This window comes from Eschrichtius robustus, chromosome 3 (genome assembly GCF_028021215.1).
Source record: "Eschrichtius robustus isolate mEscRob2 chromosome 3, mEscRob2.pri, whole genome shotgun sequence".
Taxonomy (NCBI): domain Eukaryota; kingdom Metazoa; phylum Chordata; class Mammalia; order Artiodactyla; family Eschrichtiidae; genus Eschrichtius; species Eschrichtius robustus.
The window spans coordinates 39,041,997-39,066,717 of record NC_090826.1 but is presented as its reverse complement, the minus strand read 5'-3'; the positions used below and the strand labels follow the sequence as shown (position 1 = coordinate 39,066,717).

The 24,721-nt window shown below is 46.9% G+C and overlaps 1 long non-coding RNA gene and 1 pseudogene across 2 annotated transcripts in view; one reads left to right on the top strand and one right to left on the bottom strand.

Annotated features, from left to right (window-relative positions):
• LOC137762239 (uncharacterized) overlaps nt 1–24,721 on the bottom strand; it is a 62,512-nt gene that overhangs the window by 31,532 nt on the left and 6,259 nt on the right. For both annotated transcript variants that reach the window (XR_011073529.1, XR_011073528.1), the window contains exon 2: nt 22,410–22,454. This is a non-coding gene — a long non-coding RNA (uncharacterized lncRNA). The remainder of the gene's footprint in view (nt 1–22,409; nt 22,455–24,721) is intronic.
• On the top strand, nt 6,663–19,091 carry LOC137762238 (cytochrome P450 4A11-like; annotated as a pseudogene).

The following is a 24,721-nucleotide window of genomic DNA, read 5'->3' as shown; positions in this document are numbered from 1 at the left end:
CGCGGGCCTCTCACCACCATGGCCTCTCCTGTTGCAGAGCACAAGCTCCAGATGCGCAGGCTCAGTAGCTGTGGCTCACGGGCCTAGTTGCTCCGCGGCATGTGGGATCCTCCCAGACCAGGGCTCGAACCCGTGCCCCGTGCATTGGCAGGCAGACCCTCAACCGCTGCGCCACCAGGGAAGCTGTTGGTATCATCTTTAATTTCTTTCATAAGTGTCTTATAATTTTCTGCATACAGGTCTTTTGTCTCCTTAGGTAGGTTTATTCCTAGATATTTTATTCTTTTTGTTGCAATGGTAAATGGGAGTGTTTTCTTAATTTCATTTTCAGATTTTTCATCATTAGTGTATAGGAATGCAAGAGATTTCTGTGCATCAATTTTGTATCCTGCTACTTTACCAAATTCATTGATTAGCTCTAGTAGTTTTCTGGTAGCATCTTTAGGATTCTCTATGTATAGTATCATGTCATCTGCAAACAGTGACAGCTTTACTTCTTCTTTTCCGATTTGGATTCCGTTTATTTCTTTTTCTTCTCTGATTGCTGTGGCTAAAACTTCCAAAAGTATGTTGAATAAGAGTGGTGAGAGTGGGCAACCTTGTCTTGTTCCTGATCTTAGTGGAAATGGTTTCAGTTTTTCACCGTTGAGGATGATGTTGGCTGTGGGTTTGTCATATATGGCCTTTATTATGTTGAGGAAAGTTCCCTCTATGCCTACTTTCTGGAGGGTTTTTATCATAAATTGGTGTTGAATTTTGTCGGAAGCTTTCTCTGCATCTATTGAGATGATCATATGGTTTCTCTCCTTCAATTTGTTAATATAGTGTATCACATTGATTGATTTGCTTATATAGAAGAATCCTTGCATTCCCGGAATAAACCCCACTTGATCATGGTGTATGATCCTTTTAATGTGCTGTTGGATTCTGTTTGCTAGTATTTTGTTGAGGATTTTTGCATCTATGTTCATCAGTGATATTGGCCTCTAGTTTTCTTTCTTTGTGACATCTTTGTCTGGTTTTGGTATCAGGGTGATGGTGGCCTCATAGAATGAGTTTGGGAGTGTTCCTCCCTCTGCTATATTTTGGAAGAGTTTGAGAAGGATAGGTGTTAGCTCTTCTCTAAATGTTTGATAGAATTCGCCTGTGAAGCCATCTGTTCCTGGGCTTTTCTTTGTTGGAAGATTTTTAATCACAGTTTCAATTTCAGTGCTTGTGATTGGTCTGTTCATATTTTCTATTTCTTCCTGGCTCAGTCTCGGAAGGTTGTGCATTTCTAAGAATTTGTCCATTTTTTCCAGGTTGTCCATTTTATTGGCATATAGTTGTTTGCAGTTATCTCTCATGATCCTTTGTATTTCTGCAGTGTCAGTTGTTACTTCTCCTTTTTCATTTCTAATTCTATTGATTTGAGTCTTCTCCCTTTTTTTCTTGATAAGTCTGGCTAATGGTTTATCAATTTTGTTTATCTTCTCAAAGAACCAGCTTTTAGTTTTATTGATCATTGTTATTGTTTCCTTCATTTCTTTTTCATTTATTTCTGATCTGATCTTTATGATTTCTTTCCTTCTGCTAACTTTGGGGGTTTTTTGTTCTTCTTTCTCTAATTGCTTTAGGTGTAAGGTTAGGTTGTTTATTTGAGATGTTTCTTGTTTCTTAAGGTAGGATTGTATTGCTATAAACTTCCCTCTTAGAACTGCTTTTGCTGCATCCCATAGGTTTTGGGTCGTCGTGTTTTCATTGTTGTTTCTTTCTACGTATTTTTTGATTTTCTCTTTGATTTCTTCAGTGATCTCTTGGTTATTAAGTAGTGTATTGTTTAGCCTCCATGTGTTTGTACTTTTTACAGATTTTTTCCTGTAATTGATATCTAGTCTCATAGCATTGTGGTCAGAAAAGATACTTGATACGATTTCAATTTTCTTAAATTTTCCAAGGCTTGATTTGTGACCCAAGATATGATCTATCCTGGAGAATATTCCATGAGCACTTGAGAAAAATGTGTATTCTGTTGTTTTTTGATGGAATGTCCTATAAATATCAATTAAGTCCATCTTGTTTAATGTATCATTTAAAGCTTGTGTTTCCTTATTTATTTTCATTTTGGATGATCTGTCCATTGGTGAAAGTGGGGTGTTAAAAGTCCCCTACTATGATTGTGTTACTGTCAATTTCCCCTTTTATGGCTGTTAGCATTTGCCTTATGTATTGAGGTGCTCCTATGTTGGGTGCATAAATATTTGCCATTGTTATATCTTCTTCTTGGATTGATCCCTTGATCATTATGTACTGTCCTTCTTTGTCTCTTGTAATAGTCTTTGTTTTAAAGTCTATTTTGTCTGATATGAGAATTGCTACTCCAGCTTTCTTTTGATTTTCATTTGCATGGAATATCTTTTTCCATCCCCTCACTTTCAGTCTGTATGTGTCCCTAGGTCTGAAGTGGGTCTCTTGTACACAGTATACAGGTCTTGCTTATGTATCCATTCAGGCAGTCTATGTCTTTTGGTTGGAGCATTTAATCCATTTACATTTAAGGTAATTATCAATATGTATGTTCTTATTACCATTTTCTTCATTGTTTTGGGTTTGTTATTGTAGGTCTTTTCCTTCCCTTGTGTTTCCCGCCTAGAGGAGTTCCTTTAACATTTGTTGTAAAGCTGGTTTGGTGGTGCTGAATTCTCTTAGCTTTTGCTTGTCTGTAAAGGTTTTAATTTCTCTATCAAATCTGAATGAGATCCTTGCTTGGTAGAGTAATCTTGGTTGTAGCTTTTTCCCCTTCATCACTTTAAATATGTCCTGCCATTCCCTTCTGGCTTGCAGAGTTTCTGCTGAAAGATCAGCTGTTAACCTTATGGGGATTCCCTTGTGTGTTATTTGTTGTTTTTCCCTTGCTGCTTTTAATATTTTTTCTTTGTATTTAATTTTTGATAGTTTGATTAATATGTGTCTTGGCGTGTTTCTCCTTGGATTTATCCTGTATGGGACTCTCTGTGCTTCGTGGACTTGATTAACTATTTCCTTTCCCATATTAGGGAAGTTTTCAACTATAATCTCTTCAAATATTTTCTCAGTCCCTTTCTTTTTCTCTTCTTCTTCTGGGACCCCTATAATTCGAATGTTGGTACGTTTAATGTTGTCCCAGAGATCTCTGAGACTGTCCTCAATTGTTTTCATTCTTTTTTCTTTATTCTGCTCTGCAGTAGTTATTTCCACTATTTTATCTTCCAGGTCACTTATCCATTCTTCTGCGTCAGTTATTCTGCTATTGATACCTTCTAGAGAATTGTTAATTTCATTTATTGTGTTGTTCATCACTGTTTGCTCTTTAGTTCTTCTAGGTCCTTTTTAAACGTTTCTTGTATTTTGTCTATTCTATTTCTAAGATTTTGGATCATCTTTACTATCATTATTCTGAATTCTTTTTCAGGTAGACTGCCTATTTCCTCTTCATTTGTTAGGTCTGATGGGTTTTTTGCCTTGCTCCTTCATCTGCTGTGTGTTTCTCTGTCTTCTCATTTTGCTTAACTTACTGTGTTTGGGGTCTCCTTTTCGCAGGCTGCAGGTTCGTAGTTCCCGTTGTTTTTAGTGTGTGTCCCCAGTGGCTAAGGTTGTTTCAGTGGGTTGTGTAGGCTTCTTGGTGGAGGGGACTAGTGCCTGTGTTCTGGTGGATGGGGCTGGATCTTGTCTTTCTGGTGGGCAGGACCACGTCTGGTGGTGTGTTTTGGGGTATCTGTGGCCTTATTATGATTTTAGGCAGCCTCTCTGCTAATGGATGGGATGGTGTTCCTGTCTTGCTAGTTGCTTGGCATAGGGTGTCCAGCACTGTAGCTTGCTGGTCATTGAGTGGAGCTGGGTCTTGGCGTTGAGATGGAGATCTCTGGGAGATTTTCACCGTTTGATACTACGTGGAGCTGGGAGGTCTCTTGTTGACCAGTGTCCTGAACTTGGCTCTCCCACCTCAGAGGCACAGCCCTGACACCTGGCTGGAGCAACAAGAGCCTGTCATCCACATGGCTCAGAATAAAAGGGAAAAGAAAAAAGAAAGAAAGGAAGAAGTAGATAAAATAAAATAAAATAAAGTTATTAAAATAAAAAATAAAAATAATTATTAAGAAAAAAATTTTATAAAGTAATAAAAAAGAAAAACAACAGAAAGACAGAACCCTAGGACAAATGGTAAAAGCAAAGCTATACAGACAAAATCACACAGAGAAGCATACACATACACACTCACAAAAAGAGAAAAAGGGAAAAATATATATATATCGTTGCTCCCAAAGTGCACCTCCTCAATTTGGGATGATTCGTTGTCTATTCAGGTATTCCACAGATGCAGGGTACATCAAGCTGATTGTGGAGATTTAATCCGCTGCTCCTGAGGCTGCTGGGAGAGATTTCCCTTTCTCTTCTTTGTTCGCACAGCTCCCGGGGTTCAGCTTTGGATTTGGACCCACCTCTGCATGTAGGTCGCCTGAGGGCGTCTGCTCTTCCCTCAGACAGGACGGGGTTAAAGGAGCAGCTGATTCGGGGGCTCTGGCTCACTCAGGCGGGGGTTGGGGGGAGGGAGGGGTACGGATGCGGGGCAAGCCTGCGGTGGCAGAGGCCAGCGTGACTTTGCACCAGCCTGAGGCGCGCCGTGTGTTCTCCTGGGGAAGTTGTCCCCGGATCATGGGACCCTGGCAGTGGCGGGCTGCACCGGCTCCCAGGAGGGGCGGTGTGGATAGTGACCCGTTCTCGCACACAGGCTTCTTGGTGGCAGTAGCAGCAGCCTTAGCGTCTCATGCCCGTCTCTGGGGTCCGCGCTGATAGCCGCAGCTCGCGCCCATCTCTGGAGCTCCTTTAAGCGGCGCTCTGAATCCCCTCTCCTCACGCACCGGAAACAAAGAGGGAAGAAAAAGTCTCTTGCCTCTTCGGCAGCTGCAGACTTTTTCCCGGACTCCCTCCCGGCTAGCTGTGGTGCACTAGCCCCTTCAGGCTGTGTTCACGCCGCCAACCCCAGTCCTCTCCCTGGGATCCGACTGAAGCCCGAGCCTCAGCTCCCAGCCCCGCCAGCCCCGGCGGGTGAGCAGACAAGCCTCTCCGGCTGGTGAGTGCTGCTCAGCGCCAATCCTCCGTGCGGGAATCTCTCCGCTTTGCCCTCCGCACCCCTGTGGCTGCGCTCTCCTCTGCAGCTCCGAAGCTTCCCCCCTCCGCCACCCCACCCCGTCTCCGCCCGCGAAGGGGCTTCTAGTGTGTGGAAACCTTTCCTCCTTCACAGCTCCCTCCCACTGGTGCAGGTCCCATCCCTCTTCTTTTGTCTCTGTTTTTTCTTTATTCTTTTGCCCTACCCAGGTACGTGGGGAGCTTCTTGCCTTTTGGGAGGTCTGAGGTCTTCTGCCAGCGTTCAGTGGGTATTCTGTAGGAGTTGTTCCACGTGCAGATGTATTTCTGATGTATTTGTGGGGAGGAAGGTGATCTCCGTGTCTTACTCTTCCGCCATCTTGAAGCTCCTCCTTTTTTTTTTAATGAAAGGCCTCTACCTGGCAGATTCATTTTTTGTAGAGGAGTAAAAGTAAACACAATATGATAAATTGCAGCGGCATCAAACCTAAATTTATCAAACCCAGAAGAAGTGCCTGGGGTGACTTGCCCACAGGAGTAATTGCTTCAAGCTGCCGCCTTAGGGATAGACTGCCCCCCTCTTCTGCCTTTCTGTTGCCTGTAAGATGAACCAAGAAGTATCCTGGAATAAAAAATTTTAATTTCTTTTTTAAAACATGGCACCCAAAACTGAACCTAGTCTTTTCAAGGTGGTGATCTAATCAATCCAAAGTTATCCTCATTCCATCCTTCATTCATTCATTGAATCTGTAAGTATTTTTGGGCATCATCAGTAGGCACAGTCCTCTGGTCCAGGCTATGGAAAGCATAAGGACACAGAATGCCTAGTGACAACCTTCAAGGAGTCCTTGGTTGGGTTGTGTGGGTACTAAGTGAATGGGAAAAATATTTACTGGTTAATAAATGTTGACCATAGATGACACAGTTTTTTTAAGAATTTAGCAGACAGCTGTACATTTTGCTTTGATCACTTTGTTGTAAGCTTTTCTCAGATCATTGAAAATCTTCATGAACATCATTTTCAATGACTGCTACATCTAACCATATGGTTTGCCCAACACTTTTTCACAAAAGCTGCCCTGGATAGTGAAGCTTGCACGTATGCCAGTACATGGAGTTGATAACCTGAAAGAGTCTCCTGCTACTTGGAAACACTAGAAAACAGATCAAACATGAAACATCCCCAGGAAAGTTTACGGGCTTCCATGTATGGACTGGAATCTCAACCCAGTAATCATCTCTTTAAGTTCATGGTTAACAGCAAAGTCTCTGGAGCCAGACTGCCTTGATGGAGATAAACATGAAAAAGTGAGGGTGAGAGACTTGAGGATAAACTTGTTCTCATCCTTGCTCTTCTATATCTGATCTCCATGACTTTTTTGGTGCCCACCCCAAGGTGGATCCTCCACAGTTAATCAACCCTGGAGACCCAGGTCTGAGCTCTGCCCTCACCTTCACCCTCCCCCAGGTGGGCGGGGCAAGCCTCCCTGACCAGGTTGGATGCTCAAGGGAGGTCAGCCACACTCAGGGACAGTCAGCGATCCAGAAGCCGCTGCACCATGAGTGTCTCTGTGCTGAGCCCCACCAGAGCCCTGGGCGGTGTCTCTGGGCTCCTGCAGGTGGCCTCCCTGCTCGGCCTGGTTCTGCTTCTACTCAAGCCAGCACAGCTCTACCTGCGCAGACAGTGGCTGCTCAAAGCCCTCCAGCAGTTCCCGTCTCCTCCTTCCCACTGGCTCTATGGGCACATGCAGGAGGTAGGATGGAGTGGGACGGGGGAGTGGGAGGGCAGGGAGGGCCGGGGCTCTCAGACCATGGTCCTGGTGAGCAAGCCCATGGGACAAAGCCTTGTTGTGGGATGAGCACGTGGCCTCACAAAAGGACCCAGCTTACCTCTCAGGTCTTGGCTCCTCATCCCAGTCCGGGGAGCTCCCTCCCTCCCAGGACCCTGTGCTGGTGTCCTCGGGTCTGTCAGACACTCCTTCCTTAGGTAGATCTGCAGGCTGTCCTAGCAGCCCTGCACTTTGAGGACAGTGGCTGTTCCTTCCTGAGTCTGCCCCGTCTCCAGGCTGAGCAGCTTCAGCTCTTTACATAGAACAGGCTTCTAGATGCTTCCCTGCCCCATCCCTCAATCCCATCCTCTCTGCCTGGCCCTGAGCTTGCCTGGGAGCACAGACATCAGTCTGATGGATGCAGCCCTGTGGGTTCACTGTCCGTGGAGATGACAGACAGGAATCTAGGAAGGTGTCACGTGACAGGAAAAGAGACCCACCTGCTGGATGAGGGTGTAGTAGGGTGTAGGGACAAACTGGCTTGGTTTGCTTGAGATTGAGGGATTTTTCAAGGCTGATTATTTCAGTGCTAAAACTTGTAGCTGGCACACATGAGCGAGAAGGTTTCCAGATGGAACCAGGTAAGGAGTACTGGCAATTGAGTTGAGACATTAAACAGAATCTGTTTACCTCCCACATCCCATCCCCCAAACCCCTGAACTGTGAGCTCCATGGGGCTGAGATATCATCCCCTTCCTGTATCCCAATACCCGGCACAGAGCCTGACACAAAGGAATGCTTGGCCCAGGCGTGTGGAGTGACTGAGAAAGGAGCAGCTCGCATGTTGGTGAGGGACAGTGCCTACCCAGGCAGCTCTGTTAGCTCTGATCCTGGCGAGGACAGCGCAGAGCAAGGTGAGGGGCCACATGGAGAGGGGCTCATTAATGGTGTGTGGATTGAACAAGCCTAAGGAGATGGGGTGTTGCAGAGAGCTGAGGCTTCCATTTCTCAAAGAAAGAGGCCAAGCGATTAGCAGCAGAGTAGAGCCAAAGACAGAGGAAACTATTAATATCAGCCACAGAGAGACAGCCAAAACCCATCTTGTTCATGCAAATTGTTGTACTAATGACTTCCCGATTATTTGTTGATTTAGAGAAATTATGACCTTGGTTTTGATGCAGTTGTCACCTTTCTCAGCTAGGATTTGACATAAGGAACAACTAAAAATTCCTCCGGTGACTTTCTCATTATAGTGATGGCCATTAGATGATATGTAGTTTCAGTAAGTAGATGATTTCTATTTACATAACTAATATTCCTCATGGTGCTGAATCATCTCTCAAATTCTGCTGGCCTAACAGATATTGCAGCCAATTTTTTCTCACTCTTTTAATACTGTCTGAGATTTCCATTTATTCAATATCTCTGTTATTGGCTAAGTCGGGAATTAGAACGCCACATGTAATTAGATTGAAGCTAATCTTTCAGGCCAGATGACAAGTGACAAGGTGGGGCAGTTAAGCAGATGGGCTCTGTTGCCAAGTTACCTAGATTCATATATCACCTCTTGACACGTACTTTAAATACCTGCTCGATACCTCAGTTTCCTCATCTGTAATATGGGATGATGATAATAATTATAGTACTCAAGTGAGGTATTATAATCTTAGAACGGTGCATGGCACAGAGCAAAGGCCACAGTTATACTCACTCTAATTTGTATGAATTTAAAATAATATTAATGCCTGTGAAGGACAGACATTTTGGAGGCTTAACAAACTCACTGAATTAAATAGGGGTGAAATCCAACAAGAAATATGAAAAGGGGAACTCACAACTTTGGGATTCAAACAGCCCCAAACTGCCCCATCTTTCCCCATGTCCTCCCTCCTATCTCGTCTGTACCTGCCATGCCAACAGAACCCACACATCTGACAATTGCATTGTCAGATGGCATTATTACCTGTCCACCTACTCACTTTGTGTCTCCCTTTGGGGAAATTCCTTTGTGGCTACAGTTCCCAGAAGTAACCAGGAGAGGACATTCCACTGGAGCCCTGACTGCATTGAGTGGTTGCAGCCTGGAGGCCAGATGGCACTGGGTTTTTGCCTACAGGGTCAACACCACTGCCACCATGGGCACCATGACCTCTATGAGAGTCTCAACTGGCTCTGGACAGACATGCTCAAGACAGATGGCAGCCCCAGCCAGGTGACTGGTGGGCTTACGGACCAGTGGGCCTCAGGGTGACCCCAAGAGGAGAATGGACAGGTAGAACATAGTTTAGCTCCTTACCCAGGAGCAGGATTTGGGGGAGCTGACTGGCAATCAGAAAGGAGGCATGCTCCTGTGCAGAAACAGGGACACCCTCCCCGCCACCCAGGCCCCTGCTGGGCAGGCAAGAAGAGATCCAAGAATACTAGGTAACACAGCTGGGGAGGTAAGAGGTTCCCACCAGTCAGTCCCTGCACTGGATCAACAGAGCAGGGCAGTCCCAGTGATGGACGTGACCTGGGAACACAGAGCACCCTCAGAATGAATTCAAGCAGGACACGTCTCAGTTCAGGGCAGGACTGCCAGCCCCGCCCACACCCCCACTAGACCAGGAGCTCCACAATAGCAGGGAGTTTTGTTGTTCACTGCTGAATCTCTAGCTCCTAGGATGGCAATTGACCCAAAGTAAGTACTCAACACATAGTTACCAAATAAACGAATGAGTCCTTCTACCCATCTACTTATTCTTGTATTTGACATTCACTGTAGTGGAAACATTTGGGGATGTCTGTTCTGAGATCTCTTCCCTCGCACAGGGTGGCCTTCGAAAACCCTATTCACCCCCAGCCACAGTTGACTGTAGCAGGTGGACGCCTTGGCCATGAGATTAGAATCAGATTCTTAGAATAAGATTCAGCAGTGCCACTCAGACATGATGGTGGCAGAATGGTGAGGTGCCAACCCCAGAAGGGTAGACGTTCCCTCCTCCACTGCCTGGAGCCAGCTGTACAAGGACAGGGACTGTATCTGTTTGTTCATAACTGTATCACCAGCTTCTAGAATAATGTCTGTACGAGGTGGAGCCTCCATAAACACTTGCTGAGAGATGAATGCATGGACGTACAGAGAGAAAGAATGGGAGACACAGTCCTGGCAGCCCTCCAGTCCCTGGTTCTGCCCTTCCACAGCCTGGCTGCCCCCTGCCCTTGGGCTCCGTGAGACGCCCCTGGGCCCCCAGCTTTCTTTTTATCCTTTTCCTCTCTCTTCCATTAGCTCTGATTCTATCTGTCACTTGCAACAACAATTTTAATCAAGACTTATTCATTCACGCTCCTGCATGTACTCATTCCTTCTTCATGAACATTATTGGTTCTTTTAAAAGTGAGGCTCAATCCCTATGAACCATGCTCTATGCTGGCTCTAAGAATACAGGGCTGACAGGTATGAAAGGTAAGCTTGTCAACACGGTGCCCCGCAATTAGAACATTGAGTTGAAACCTGATAATAGAGGTGCCCAGGGAGCCTTGGGAACCCTAGGGAAGGGCACCTTGGAGTCAGCAGGTTTGGCTTTAGATGCAGCTCACCTGGGCATATCCTTTAATATGGGTTGCCTCATTCTTCAGTAAGACAGGATCAAGTAATAATCCCTCCCTTATACAGGTTTGCCTTGAGCATTACATACTTGTAATAGTGTGTAAGGCCTGCCACAAAGTTCCACAAACTGGATGGCTGAAACAACACAATTTAGTGTCTCAGAGCTCTAGAGACTAGAGCCCAAAATCAAGGTGTTGGCGGGGCTGGTTCCTTCTGCAGGCTGTGCAGGAAGCATCTATTCCCGGCCTCTCTCCTTGGCTGGTGAATCACAAGCTCCATATATCTCTTTATTTCATCTTCTCTCTATGAGTGTCTGTCTCTGTGTCCACATTTTCCCTCTTTTATAAAGACACCAGTCACATTGGATTTGGGCCTACCCTAATGACCTCACATAAACTTGATTTGAGGGGACACAACTAAACAAATAACTCTAATGTAAGTCTGTGAAAAACACTGGTACACCATGGAGTCCACTACTAAACATTTATCAAGCACCCACTATGTGTAAGATTCTAAAGGCAGTTCTGGATGAAGGCCCATAAATGGTCCATCTGGAAGCCAGAATAGGGCCTTAGGCCAAGTCTCTGCAAGAGAGCAAGAAGCCAGATCAGAGCCCAGCTTATCAGAAACAGTTCCAAGCTCCTAAATTGCTGCTGATAGATCCAGAACTATCTCCTACTTCCTGTCCTAACCTCCAGCACCCCTCCAAGCACTGGTCCTAAAGAGAACATTTTACTGATGTGTCTTTCCCTCTGTTACAGTACCCAAAGGACCAGGAGCTGCAAGAGGTACTGAAAAGGTAGAGAAATTCCCATGTGTCTGTCCTCACTGGCTGTGGGGGAACAAGGTTCACCTGATGGTCTATGATCCTGACTACACGAAGGTGGTCCTGGGGAGATCTGGTGAGTACAAAACATGATCCCAGCTGGAGCGTATTTTCCCTCTTGGGTACATGCCCCTGGGTCTGTGAAATTCCAGAAGAGACTGACAGTTCAGTCATCAATACCTGACTCTCTACCATCCAAACACCAGCCCACATCCCAGTCGAAGAACAGCATTGTTCACTTAAACTGAATGCTAAACAGCTGTGTGGGGCTGCATATTTTCATTCTTTCTTCTTGAACCCTATTGAGCTGATTTTTATGTAAATAGCCCCAGATCTGAAAGACAATTTCTTATGCACACTGACTTGCATTTGCCTCTCCTGGGTCATTGGATGGCTAAACCATCACAAATTGGAGGAAAACCACAGGCTTCTATCTTAACCTATATTTCTTGTCGATTCACTGTCTTAGCCCCGTGGATGTTCTGCTGCTGGGACACTGAGTCTGCCTTCCTGGGCCCACAGTGACTATCAGGACAGAGAGAGTCAGGGATGGGAGGCAAGTGGGAGGTGGCTTGAGACAGACTGCCAGCTGACAAGCATCAGGAAGGGCTGGCAGCCCATGGTCTGGACCACAGCTGCTCTGCGGGCTGCCTGCCTTGTTTGGTCCTGTCCGCCTTCCTGTAATGCCTTCCTTACTTTTTCAAACCCTAAGTTTGCAGGTACCTACAGATTCTTGGCCCCCTGGATTGGTAAGTACATCAAAACTAGTACTCTAGTACACTAGTAAACTAGTAAACTCTGGTACACTCCCAGCTAGGTTTACCAGGAGCTGCCTTCCTGACTCACAGAGAACAACAGGTGCCCACCACCCTGTCACCACCCTCATCTCTGAATCAAGCCTCATTTCCCTTCTTCTACTAAAACCCTCACCCCTTTGTACAGGTGCTGAGAGCCCTCCTGAAGCTCAGCCTCTTCTTCATCACTTCTGCGATATTCTCAGCCTGACTATTAACTAATTCCTTCTATCACTTGCCCCCCTACTCTTTTTCAACCTCTGTCTCTCGCAGCTGTCATAATTACATCCTATGGACCAGCCATTTTGGAAATTCACATTCCTGAACTGTACTGGCCTTTCCTACCTTTGCCCATGATGTGCTCTCTACTGACACCCTTGGTTCCTCCCAAGTTGTCCCCAGTCGTCCCTCTGATCCAGTCTCTCCAACCCACACACACACCCATCGGTGGCCCAGGGAACGGTTTGCTCGTGTTGGAGGGGCAGACATGGTTCCAGCACCGGCGGATGCTGACCCCAGCCTTCCACTATGACATTCTGAAGCCCTACATGGGTTTCACGGCCGACTCTGTCCCACTGATGCTGGTGAGTCCAGCTCTCATCACCTGGACCCACTCTCATCCAGCACAGCTGACAAAGTCCACTCTCAGACACTTGTGTCCCTCAGACGTCCATCAGACACAGCCCTCAGAATGATGCATTCAGAACTTACTAGGAGACAGGGCTCTCCAAGAATGGATGGGACCCAGGCACCACCTTGGATCCGCACTTTAGTCATCGATAAGGGAAAGGCAGGCCATGGTGTATTCAAGGTCCACTCTCCTCCCAACTCCATGTCTTCAATGCAGTGGACTAGATCAAGAGTTATTCCCCTTGACAGCAGGGCAAGCTGCCCCTGGCTGGCCTGGGCAATGACACCTTCGGGGGAAGGGTGGACATCCCAGGATATCACTCAGGTGGGCTCTGGCTTGGGGCCCAGGGCTTCTGCATGGAATTGAGCTCCTCATGGGAGGAAATGGGAGCAGGTCTATCATACATTCACAGAGCTGGGTCCTGCAGGATTTTGATTTCTCACCAACTGGTCTCAGCTAACGTTTAATGAATGAAAGGAAAGGAAGTCTCTGATGTCCCTTTCTTAGGGACCCTAGTACTGGAATCTTACGCTATCTCTTGCCTTGACAAATTTTCTTACCAGTGTTGGCCATCGCCTATCCAGGTCTGATCTCAGGATACAAAAGATTCCCCCTTGTCTCCTGAGAAACTATGCTTTCTGGCCTTCCAAAAGGCCAGAAATATAAAAGTTATAAAAATTTCTGAGAAAATAGGCATCACATTACACATGTGTGTTACAGCTTTAAATTGCTAAAACACATCTGCTTAGAAAGTGAGGAAAACTCATCTGAAGATTTAGAGAGACGGAGAGAGAGCCTGGCCTTGTCAGCACAGGCCTTCAGGGGGAGCAGAGCAGGGTCAATGTCCCCCACCCACCACAGGACAAGTGGGAGGAGCTCGTCAGCCTGGACTCACATCTGGAGGTCCTTGGACACGTCTCCTTGATGGCCCTGGACACCATCATGAATGCGCCTTCAGCCTCCAGAGCAATGTCCAGACAGACAGGTCAGTGACGACCCTTCAACAGTAGGGTCCTTGTTGTCACCAGCTGGGGAGGACTTACCTGAGAGGCAGTTAGGGCAGCGCGGATGCTTATCAGCACAAAAAGCAACATTCTGCACAGAGCCATGGACCAGAGCCAAATTCCACCCAGACCAACCTTGACTCAGTCACAGGCCCTGATTCCTGCACAGGGAGAAGCCTGGCTGCTCAGGCCACTTGTAAAGGACAGAGGGTCTCCCGAATTGTAAGGCAGAAATGACAAAGCCTCAGTGCTGCCTGTCCCCACTGACTGAGGCATCCCCACCCAGAGCCCCACTCCATCTCCAGGTCAGAGGCTCCTTCCACTCCAGTCTCCTCTGCATCCTCTCCTTTCAGGAAAATCCAGTCCTACATCCAGGCCATCAGGGACCTCAGTTTTTCCCGGGTGAGGAATCTCTTCTACCAGAACGACATCATCTACAGGCTAACCCCTGAAGGCCGCTGGAGCCACCGGGCCTGCCAGCTCACCCATCAACACACAGGTTCTTCTGATTCTTCTGGGCTGCTCCTGCCCACCCACCCCCATCATGCACATGTAAAAGGGCCTGGCCTTGACCCCTCAGGCAGAGCCCAGACTCCTGCTTCCCTTTCAGGAGCTGGCACACACCCATGCTGGGTACTTCCCTGGTGCAGGGATTGGGAACCGAGACGTCAGGGTGTCAGGTGAGGTGCAGGGAGATACATGTGTCACCACGTTGGTGACGGTGGAATGAGATCCCCTCCCAGCAGCATTCAGGCAGATCCTCCATGGGCTGTGTTATTGAGGGGATTCCCGACCTGGATCAGACGATGCTGGAGCTCTCTGCCCTGACATGTGCACCCATTCCCACCCTCGTCCTCATCCACCTGCTACCCAGATTGGGCCTGAGGGGCAGATAGGGGTACGGTGGGTGGTGCATCTGAGCCCCCAGGAGCCCTCAGCTCTGCCTGGAAACCACTGTTCTGGTACAGATGAAGGGATCAACCTGAGGAAGGCTCACCTGCAGAAGGAGGGAGAGCTGGAGAAGGTGAGGAGCAAGAGGCACTTGGATTTCCTGGACATCCTCCTCTTTGCCAGAGTGAGTGTGGGCAGGAGAGGCCTGAGGCTTTGCCCAGAAGCACAGAGGAAAGGCAAACCCTGCACTCTCCCTGCCTCCGCAGATGGAGAATGGGAGCAGCTTGTCTGACACGGACCTCCGTGCCAAAGTGGACACGTTCATGTTCGAGGATCAAGACACCACAGCCAGTGGCACTCCTGGATCTTCCATGCTCTGACCTCCTACCCCAAGCATCAACAGAGGTGCCGGGAAGAGATCCAGAGCCTCCTGGGGGATGGCGCCTCCATCACCTGGTGAGTGCCCAACAGATGGGGGAACCCTGCCCCTCAGCTAGTGGAGAACCCCTTGTTGTCCAGCCCTGCCCACCCTCAGACGGGCTTCCTTTCAGGGACCCCCTGAACCAGATGCCCAACACCACCACGTGCATCAAGGAGACACTGCGACTCTATTCACCAGTGCCAGTCATCGGTAGAGATCTGAGCAAGCCCATCACGTTCCCTGATGGGTGCTCCTTACTTGCAGGTATGAACTTCACCCCACCAACTAACCTAAGCACTCTGCAAGACCACATGGGAGATCAGAAATCCACATGGGCTTGCCCACTTCCAGGATATTCTGACTATTGTTTACACCTCAAGATAATTATTTGTAGTTAGGATAAGGTGTATGAAATGCTTGACACAGAACTTGAACACAGCAAAAGCTCAATAAACAAATGCTAGACCCTGAATGTGGTCTTGTAATGGAGCCCTAAAATGCCATTTCCCTGAGATGTGAAGGCTTGAGGGAGAAGCAGACAGAAACAGTGGAAGATGTGGTTCTTTCCATATGGGGTCTAAGTAAATGAGGGAGCTCAGAGAATCCACTGTCATGGGTCAGATGGTCCAGTCTCTGGGGAGCCCTCAGGTGGATGGCAGAGAGCAGCTGATGCTCAGGTCTGAGAGCCCTGCCATGGTTGGAGGCCACCCATTGGCTCACCTCCCAGTGGGTCTGAATCCCAGCCCAGCCACCTCCTCTCTGTGGGATCACAGGCACATCCCTCAACCTCTCGGAGGCTCAGGTGCCTCATCTGCACATGGGGATATGAGTGCCTTGCTTGAGTGCTACCGTGAGGATTAAATGAGTTAATGCACATTCCCCAAGGGCTCATGATGGCACTTGATAAATGAGAGTTGTCACTTGAGTTGTTCCTAAATGTAAGCCTCCAATTCTTTTCCTTCTCAATCCTGGGCCATGGTTACCTACTCCTAATCTGTGCTCATGTGCTTTGTCACCTCCAGCCCACCTCTCTTGCAAGAGCACCATTTCATTCAGAGTGATGGAGGGTAGATCTCATGGTGGCTCCCAGGCCTCTTGTGCTGGCACATTGCCCCTGCTGCCACGGGTACCATTCAGTCTTCTCTCTCTCCTCCCTGCCCCACAGGAATCCCACTCTTCCTCTCCTTTTATGGGCTTCACCACAACCCGAAGGTGTGGCCGAACCCAGAGGTATGATGGCCATGGGAGGAGGGGATGGGATGCTCTCTCCAGACCAGCACCTCCCCTGCTCTCCCTCAGGGATTCTTGTCCCCTGGTGGATTGGCATAAGGAGTTTGACCCCACCTGTCCTGGCCCCGGTGCTCTCTCTGCAGGTGTTTGACCCATCCCGGTTTGCACCAGGTTCTGCTCGACACAGCCGTGCTTTCTTGCCCTTCTCAGGAGGATCCAGGTGAGGCTTTCTGTGCTTGGTGCAGCTGGGTGTCACTGGGTGCTACCGCATGTCTGTGACCTCCTATATTCATATGTGGTGTATGCAGTTATGCCTTTTGTGTTGGTGTATTGGGATGGAAGCATGTTTCTGTATGTTCAACATACAAGTGGCCTTTAGGGCAGGCCACAGACTAACCCACAGCTCTTTCTCAACGGCTGGCCACATTTCAGCGTTGATGGCTGTTCCAAGTTTAGTGTATTGTAGTGTTTTTCCTTACTGTAAGATGATGACTCTACCTAATTAAAATTACTCACTGTGTGTTAAGTTTCAACTGTCCTCCGTTTCAATTGTCATAATTTTAATGGGTGGATTTTTTATTCTACATCCTCTCAGTCCCACCTTTTCTATTTACTTCCCCATTATGCATCCTGTTGCATCATGAGTAGTTTACATATGCTTCCATTTTCAGATGCCCTGCATGACACTGTTGAAGCCATATACTGGAAAAGTTATAGCAGCGTTTTAAGGAAGTTTGTTATCAATGTGTGTCAGTTTGTACTTGGGGTCTATCCAAAAGACATTTTGACAGCATATTAATGTCTGATACACATGACAATTTCCCCAGTTGTCAAAACTTTTCCTGTGATCTGAGATCTTTTTCCATGATATTATACAGAGTCCAATAGTCCAAGCAGGCAAAAGTATAGAATTGAGACAATCAAGTGCCTTTGAGAGAAAAATCTACTAATTTGTATATGATACATACATTTGAAAGGTTTCTGGCATGTAAAATATCGAGCATACTTGAAATAGCTGCTGAGCTGGACAAGAATACTCCATATCGGCTGCTGGGAAAATCCTCCCAGGCTGCTAGAATCCTCCCCTGTAATAGTAACTTCCATAAACTTTGTAATTACTTAGTAGAAACAAGTTTTTTTCTGAATCTATAATTCTGTGAAATTTTCAGTTGGTGAATCAACCTTCACAGAACAGGCTTGACACAAACATGCTTCCAGAATATGCTCTAGGTTTTGGTTTCTGCCAGGGTCCTGTTCTTTCTTGTAGATATTGGCTGCACATCATGCGGCTGCCACTAGAGGACGGGGGTATGTACTAGGCAGCTCAATTCCTAGGTCAGAATTAATATTTACTTTTATTCCATTCTGGTTTTATTTTTCAATTCAATTAACTTTATTTAAATATAAAACTATTTATTAAGCTGTCTCTGTGTGCCAAGTTCTGTGCTAGGAGATGGGAAGGCAGAGATGAAAGACACTGTCCCTGCCTCCTACAGTACACAGTCAAGAAACAAATACCTCAGCAATTCCCTGGTGGTCCAGGGGTTAGGACTCTGTGCTTTCACTGCCGTGGCCCGGGTCCAATCTCTGGTCGGGGAACTAAAATCCCGCAAGCCTCGTGGCACGGCCAAAAAAACAAAAAACAAAATAACAAATACCTCTACTCAAGACAGATATCATTCCTTCTTTCTTTCACTCACTCATTCATTCATTGAGCAGGTTGTTGAATGTTCCATGTTTCTGGCACTGTCCTGGTCACTGGACTGAGATGTGTCCTTGAGTTAACACTAATGGTGTCTTGGGGGTCCAGGGAGGAAGAGGTGTAGCAGGCAGTGGGGGGAGGGGACCTCAACAGGAGCTGAGTGAGGAAGAGGAGCCGGGCAGGTGTGAGGTGAGTGAGGAGCAGCCCAGAGAGGGCTGTGACGCCAGCTGCGGCCCTGCGACGTGTCCTCCCTGTGATGGAGGGCACAGCAGGCCCCGAGCTGCCGGGGCTTCAGTAGAGAGAGGGGAGGCAAGGAGACTGAAAAGGCCAGTGAGGAGCCCACGGGATGGGAGGAGGGGCCTTGCTGGAGCAGAATGGGAAGGCTCCAGGGCCGGGTTGACTGATGGGCTGAGGGGAGACAGGAGGCCGGAGCATTAACTGGGAGGCAAGTGGTCCAGCAGGTCGAGGGTCGCTAACCCGTGGCCCCTCCAGGAAGCCTCCCTGTTGCCATCCTGACTTCCTTACACAACTCTGTCCTGTCCTGTCTGGGGACTGGGGCCCCTGCTTGTCTGCCATGGGTGCTGAGGGCCCGAGAGAGTGCCCACACCCCCCTACAGTGCCCTGGCCTGGCCTGAAACCAGAAACTGCCTGTGGACGAGTGAACAAAGTACTAATTCACATTTACTGATTCACATGACTTGACCCTGTGGCTTAGAGCACCGACCCTCCCCAGCAGGACTTGCTCCTGCTGAGAGCAGAAGTAGGAGTTAGGAGCTAGTCCTGGAGAGAGGTGGGCTTTGTAAAGGTCAGGGGGAGAGGGTGGACTGAGGCTTGGGCGGCACGTTCAGTGTGACCCGTAAGGAAGGGATCGGGGCTGGGCCACGTGGAGGAGAGCCCTGAATGCCCTGTGTCCGGCAGGGTTTAGAAGCCTCTGCTCACTTCCTTCTCCCTCCCTGACCCAGGAACTGCATCGGGAAGCAGTTTGCCATGAATGAGATGAAGGTGGCCATGGCCCTGACCTTGCTTCGCTTTGAGCTGGCACCGGATCCCCCCAGGGTCCCTGTTCCCATTCCAAAAGTTGTGCTGAAGCCCAAGAATGGGATCCACTTGCAGCTCAGGAAGCTCCTGTAATCCTTGTTGGGGACAAGGACGAGCTCTGAGGGCACCTGCCTGCCATTCTGTCTCGCTGTCACTCTCTCCTGTCCTTGCCTCTGTGCCCACTTCCTGCTTCTATCTGCCCACCTGCCGGCCTACCTCATATCCTGCCTCTTGCCCATGAGACTCTCTCACCCTTTCTCAGGCTTCCTACTTCTTTTTCTGTTACCTTTCTCCTGCCCACCTGTATCTCTGTCCACCAAACTCCTCATCACCTGCCCTACTCCAGCCTGTCTGCCCTCTCCCTGCCTTTTTTCCTTCCTGCCTGCTTGTCTGTCCTGTATTAGTTTCCTCTTCCCGCCACAAAAAATTACCAGGAATTTAGTGACGTACAACAACACAAAATTTTAATCTTACAGTTTAGGAGATCACAAATCTGAAATTGATTTAACTGGGCCACAACCAAGGTGTTGCAGAAGCTCTAAGGAAGAATCTCTTTTCTTGCAGTCCCAGCTTCTAGAATTTTGCAGTGCTTTTCAGTGAGTGGATTAGGCCCTCCCAGAGTATCAAGGAAATCTTTTCTTAAATTCAGTGGATTGTATATGTTAACAATATCTACAAAATCTTCAGAGCAACAGCTAGACTTCTGTTTAATTGATTAACTGCATCTACAGCTTATCCAAGTTTACACAAAAAACTAAACATTAAAGTCCACCCCCTTCAACTTGGCATCCCTACAAATCCCCTTAAACCATACTTAATCTGCAAATGAAGACTTTATAAAGTCATACTCTGCCAACTATCTGACGTATAATTGAAAGACTCTAACCCTTTTGCCTCAAGACAACAGAAAGTCATTGGATGGTGGTCACTCTTCTCCCTGATATCCTGGAATTTTAATGCTGTGAGGTTAAGTTAACTATTATTAATATACCTTACGTTATATGTGAAGGGAATGAGAGAAGGAAGGAAAAAATCTGATACACACAAACATGCACACACAGTCATATTCATAACAAAATAAGGAAGAAATACTCATAATAATTACTGTCCTTGTTTCTGCAACTGATCACATGGTCATAACTAGCTATGATAACTACCTTCTCCCATCACCCACTCTATGTTCTCTTTGCCCTCAAAAAGCACCTCATCTGGTCATGGTTCTTTGCCTGGTGGGATGATTCAAAACTTCATTCTTGAAGGATCTGGGCCATTACTAGCCTGCCTGAACTGCACTGTGGCATTTTTCCATTTATTTTAATGACTGGGCATGGTAGTTCTAAGAGTCACCCAAAGTATCGCCTCTATTCTGGGCATACCCCTCCTGACCTTCATTGGTAAGGAACCTACCAATTTCATTTCAGTATTCAGGATTATTCCAGTACAGAAACTGCCTTTGATACAAAGGCATGAGGAGCCGAAAGTGGCCAGGTGGCAGCCTTAACTTTCAGTTCAGTGTCATCTTTGTTGTGTTTCTGGGTGGAAGCCTGCCTCCCTTTGGAACTAAGGGAGATCTAGGCTAACAGAGCATAAGTTTGCAGGGACAAAAAGCAAACATTTTGCTAATAGGATCACTTGGTGGTATAATAATAATGAGTGGTGCCACTCATATTTCCATCCCTTGATTCCTGGACATGTGAATCTTGGCAGTGGAAGAAACAGCACCATGTTTATAGCAGCAGTGTTTACAATAGCCAAGATATGGAAGCAACCTATGTCCATCAACAGATGAATGGATAAAGATGTGGTATATATACAATGGAATACTACTCAGCCATAAAAAAGAATGAAAGAATGCCATTTGCAGCAACATGGATGGACCTAGAGATTATCATACTAAGTGAAGTAAGTCAGACAGAGAAAGTAAATATTATATGATATCACTTATATGTGGAATCTAAAAATATAGTACAAATGAACTTATTTACAAAACAGAAACAGACTCACAGACATAGAAACAAACTTATGGTTACCAAGGAGAAGGTGGGGGTGGAATAAATTAGGAGTATGGGATTAACAGATACACACTACTATATATAAAACTGGTAAACAACAAGAATTTACTGTATAGCACAGGGAACTATGTTCAGTATCTTGTAGTAATCTATAATGGAAAAGAATCTGAAAAAGATTATATATAGGCATATATCTGAATCACTTTGCTGTACATCTGAAACTAACACAATATTGCAAATCAACTGTAAGTCAATAAAAAAAAGAAACAGCACCATATATTGGGCATCGATTTATAACATATACAACCTCCTGGAGAACCTTACCTCAGACATGAAAGTTATTGCCACCTAGCTGGTGCTATATACCCAAACCTATTCTAAGGTTATTTTTCTGGTTCTGGAATGCATAATTGGAATACATATATTCAGCAATTGGCAGAGAAGACTCAGCTGAATTTAGGGGTTTGATGTCTCCGGCTTCACTGGGATCTTCCCGTATGTCCCCATTCCAATTTCTGGTTCCCATTACTTCCCAATAAATGCTCACACTTTAGCAGAAGATTGGGAAATCAATCTGCATCATAATTCAGACACTGACAGGATGAGATCCTGGGTTTAGTTTTCACAAATCTCAGCCCTAGCTGAGGTCTTTGGCTACAGGAAACAAAGGTTTCTTTCAGGTCAGACAAAGAAGCTTTCTGATCGTTTACCTGTAGTTTGGGCTGGGAATTCAAATCCCCCGTCTCATCCGTTTCTTTCCGCACATTCTCCAGTGCAGCCAGGAGCAACCAACGAATCTTATTATAACCTTTAGTTTGACCAAAATGTCATAAAATATCAAATATATGGTCATCAGAACCTTGCCTTTTATAAAAATTTGGTTAGTAGCATCCAGTGATGATGTTTTGTGTATCTCTGTTGCTACCTCATGCCCTGGACTGCCTGTGTCCTCTTTACCATTGACCACAGAGTCATTAGTATCTTTCCAACTACTTCTATTAGAGAACCAATTCTGGAAAACCCAGAAGCCAATTCAGGAAACTCATCCAAAGATTCTGTTCCTCTACAACCATTCTGGGTACCAAAATCTGTATTGGTCAGAGTTCTAACAGAGAAATAGAACCAGTAGAATAGATGTCCATGCAGGGAAAGAGACAAACCCTGCAGGAGAAGGTACCTGAAGGCTACTTCCCTGGCCAGCCCGGAGCTCTCCTGCCTCCTTCCCTGTAATCCCACTGAGCAGCTGAGCTTAAGAGGGGAACATGGGGACCAGGCAGTCTGATGGATGGGATAACTGACTGAGTGGGAACAGGGCAGGGAGAGACAGGCCAGGGAAGCATGCTGCTCCCCCAGCACCAAAGTGGAGTGGGAAGGGAAGGAAAGGCAGGTGCCCACTCACCAATCCACTGGAGGAAGCAGTTATACACAAATGGGGCCTTAGGATCTGCAGGAGAAAGAGAAGATTGAGTCAGGCAGGGACTGAGGGGTTCCCAGATGAGGCCTGGTGATAAATAGGATGGGGACCTCACCTGCCCAGACTTAGGGCACAGGCCCAGGACCCCTCCCCACATGGTGCCCTGAGCCCGTTGCTCTCAGGAAGCTCCACCTTCTCCCAGGAACCCTCACCTCCTCGACTGTACACAGCTTTGGCAGAGTCAGTGTCATAGATGTTCAAGAAGCCAAGGAACTGTCCCAACCACAGTGGGTGGGCGTAGGGGAACTGGTGGAGCCAGGGCACCACCTTGTCCAGACTCCCCATCTGCTGGATGTGAAATGGCAAAAGAAGGCCAGGCCACTCAGGAACCCAGTGTCACCAGCCAGGCCAGCGGGGAAGAGAGGAGGCTGCCCAGGAAGGCCCAGGGAGCGCCCACTCCCTCCTCCTGCACCCCCTCTCCCAGCCAGTCACCCCATCCTACACATCTCTGGGCTCAGTCCCCTCTCCAGCCCCATAGCCACTGCTCTAAGTCCAAACCACCCTCTTATTGCCCCTGGGTGAGCACAGCAACCCTAAACTGGCCAACCTACTTCCATCTGTTGCCTGCCACAAATGCCCTATCTCCACTGTAGCCAGAAAGAGATTTCTTTTCAGCATCAAAGTTTTTCATTAGAAAGAGAATTCTAGCTTCTTGTTCAATACAGAAATCACCTTGATTCCAGCCCCATTATGTCATGCAACACATTTTTATTGAGGACCTGCTATGTGCAGAGCCCTGTCTCAGGAGAATGAGAGAAACATGATCCTGCCCTTTCCTTCTATGGGGGGAAGACTGATAATAAACAAGTAAACAACAAAGTAAAAAGATTGCAGAAAGTAGTGAGTACTAAGAAGGAAATAAACGCAGCACTGGGAGAGAGACTAACGGGAGGCCCTGCTTAGGTAGGGTGACCCAGGACAGGCTCTTGCTGGAGAGGACATTCAAGGTCAAACCGGAAGGATGATAAGGAGCTGACTGTGTGAAGAGTAAGGGAAGAGCATTCCAGGTAGAGGGAACAGCAAGCACAGAGTCTGGAGTAGGAAAAAGTATGGTGTCTCCCAGGAGCTGCCACTAGGTGGGACAGTGGCCTGAGATAAGGTTGGAGAGATTGTCCGGAGGGTGGTGTGTGCTCTATCTAGGACAGAGTATTGAAAGGATGAAGAGACATGATAGAGAAAGCACTTGGCACCATGCCAGCACATAGCAAGTAGCTACAAAATGAGTGAGAGCCATGTATTGGCAAACCTGGAGTTAGAAATTTGAGGTGATGGTCTTAACTCTGACACTTACTTGCTTTGTGCCTTGAGAAGTCAACTAACATCCCTGGCCCTGTTTTCTTGTCCATAAACCAAGGTAAATAACACCTGGTAAATTGAAGAGTCATTGTGATTGTGCTTTGGAAAGTATAAGCACTATGCAAACGTTGAGGAGATAGTTTTAAACCTTCCCTGCTTATACAGCCTGCATCGTGCAGGGTACAGAGTAAGATACCTCACTTTCTCAGAATCACTTCTGTATCTCATTCCAGGTAAAAAATGATGATATAGACTGACCCAGGTGAAAACAAACAGAATAGTTCTGTGCCTTCCACTGGATGGGGAAAGCAAGCAAAAATTTAGGTTTAAAAAACTTTTGCCTGGAAGTTACAGTCTTTGTAGGAGAGTAAAAGTAATCAAGATATGGTAAATTGCATCAGCAGCAAACCCAACTTTTTCAAACACAGAAAACAAGAAGTGCCTGGAGTGATCTCCCCACAGCAGTAATCGCTTCAAGCTGCTGCCTTGGGAAATGACTACATCCCCTCTTCTGCCTTTCTGTTGCCTATAAACTGAATCAGGAAGCATCCTGGAATAAAAACATTAATTTCCTTTTTAAAATATGACACCCAAAACTGACCCTAGTCTGTTGAAGATGATGATCTAACTAGTGCAAAGCTGTGCTTGTCCCTCCTTCATCTGTTCATCGAATCAGTAAGTATTTATTGGGCATCATCAGTAGGCACAGTCCTCTGGTCCAGGCTATAGAAAGTATAAGGACGTAGAATGCCTAGTGAAAACCTTCAAGGAGTCCTTGGTTGGGTTGTGTGGGTATCAAATGAATGGGAAAAATATTTACTGGTTAATAAATATTGACCACAGATGACACAGTTTTTTTGAGTTTAGCTCATACGCTACAGAGAGATGTACAGTCTGCTTTGATCACTTTGTTATAAGCTCATTGAAAAGTCTCCATAAAC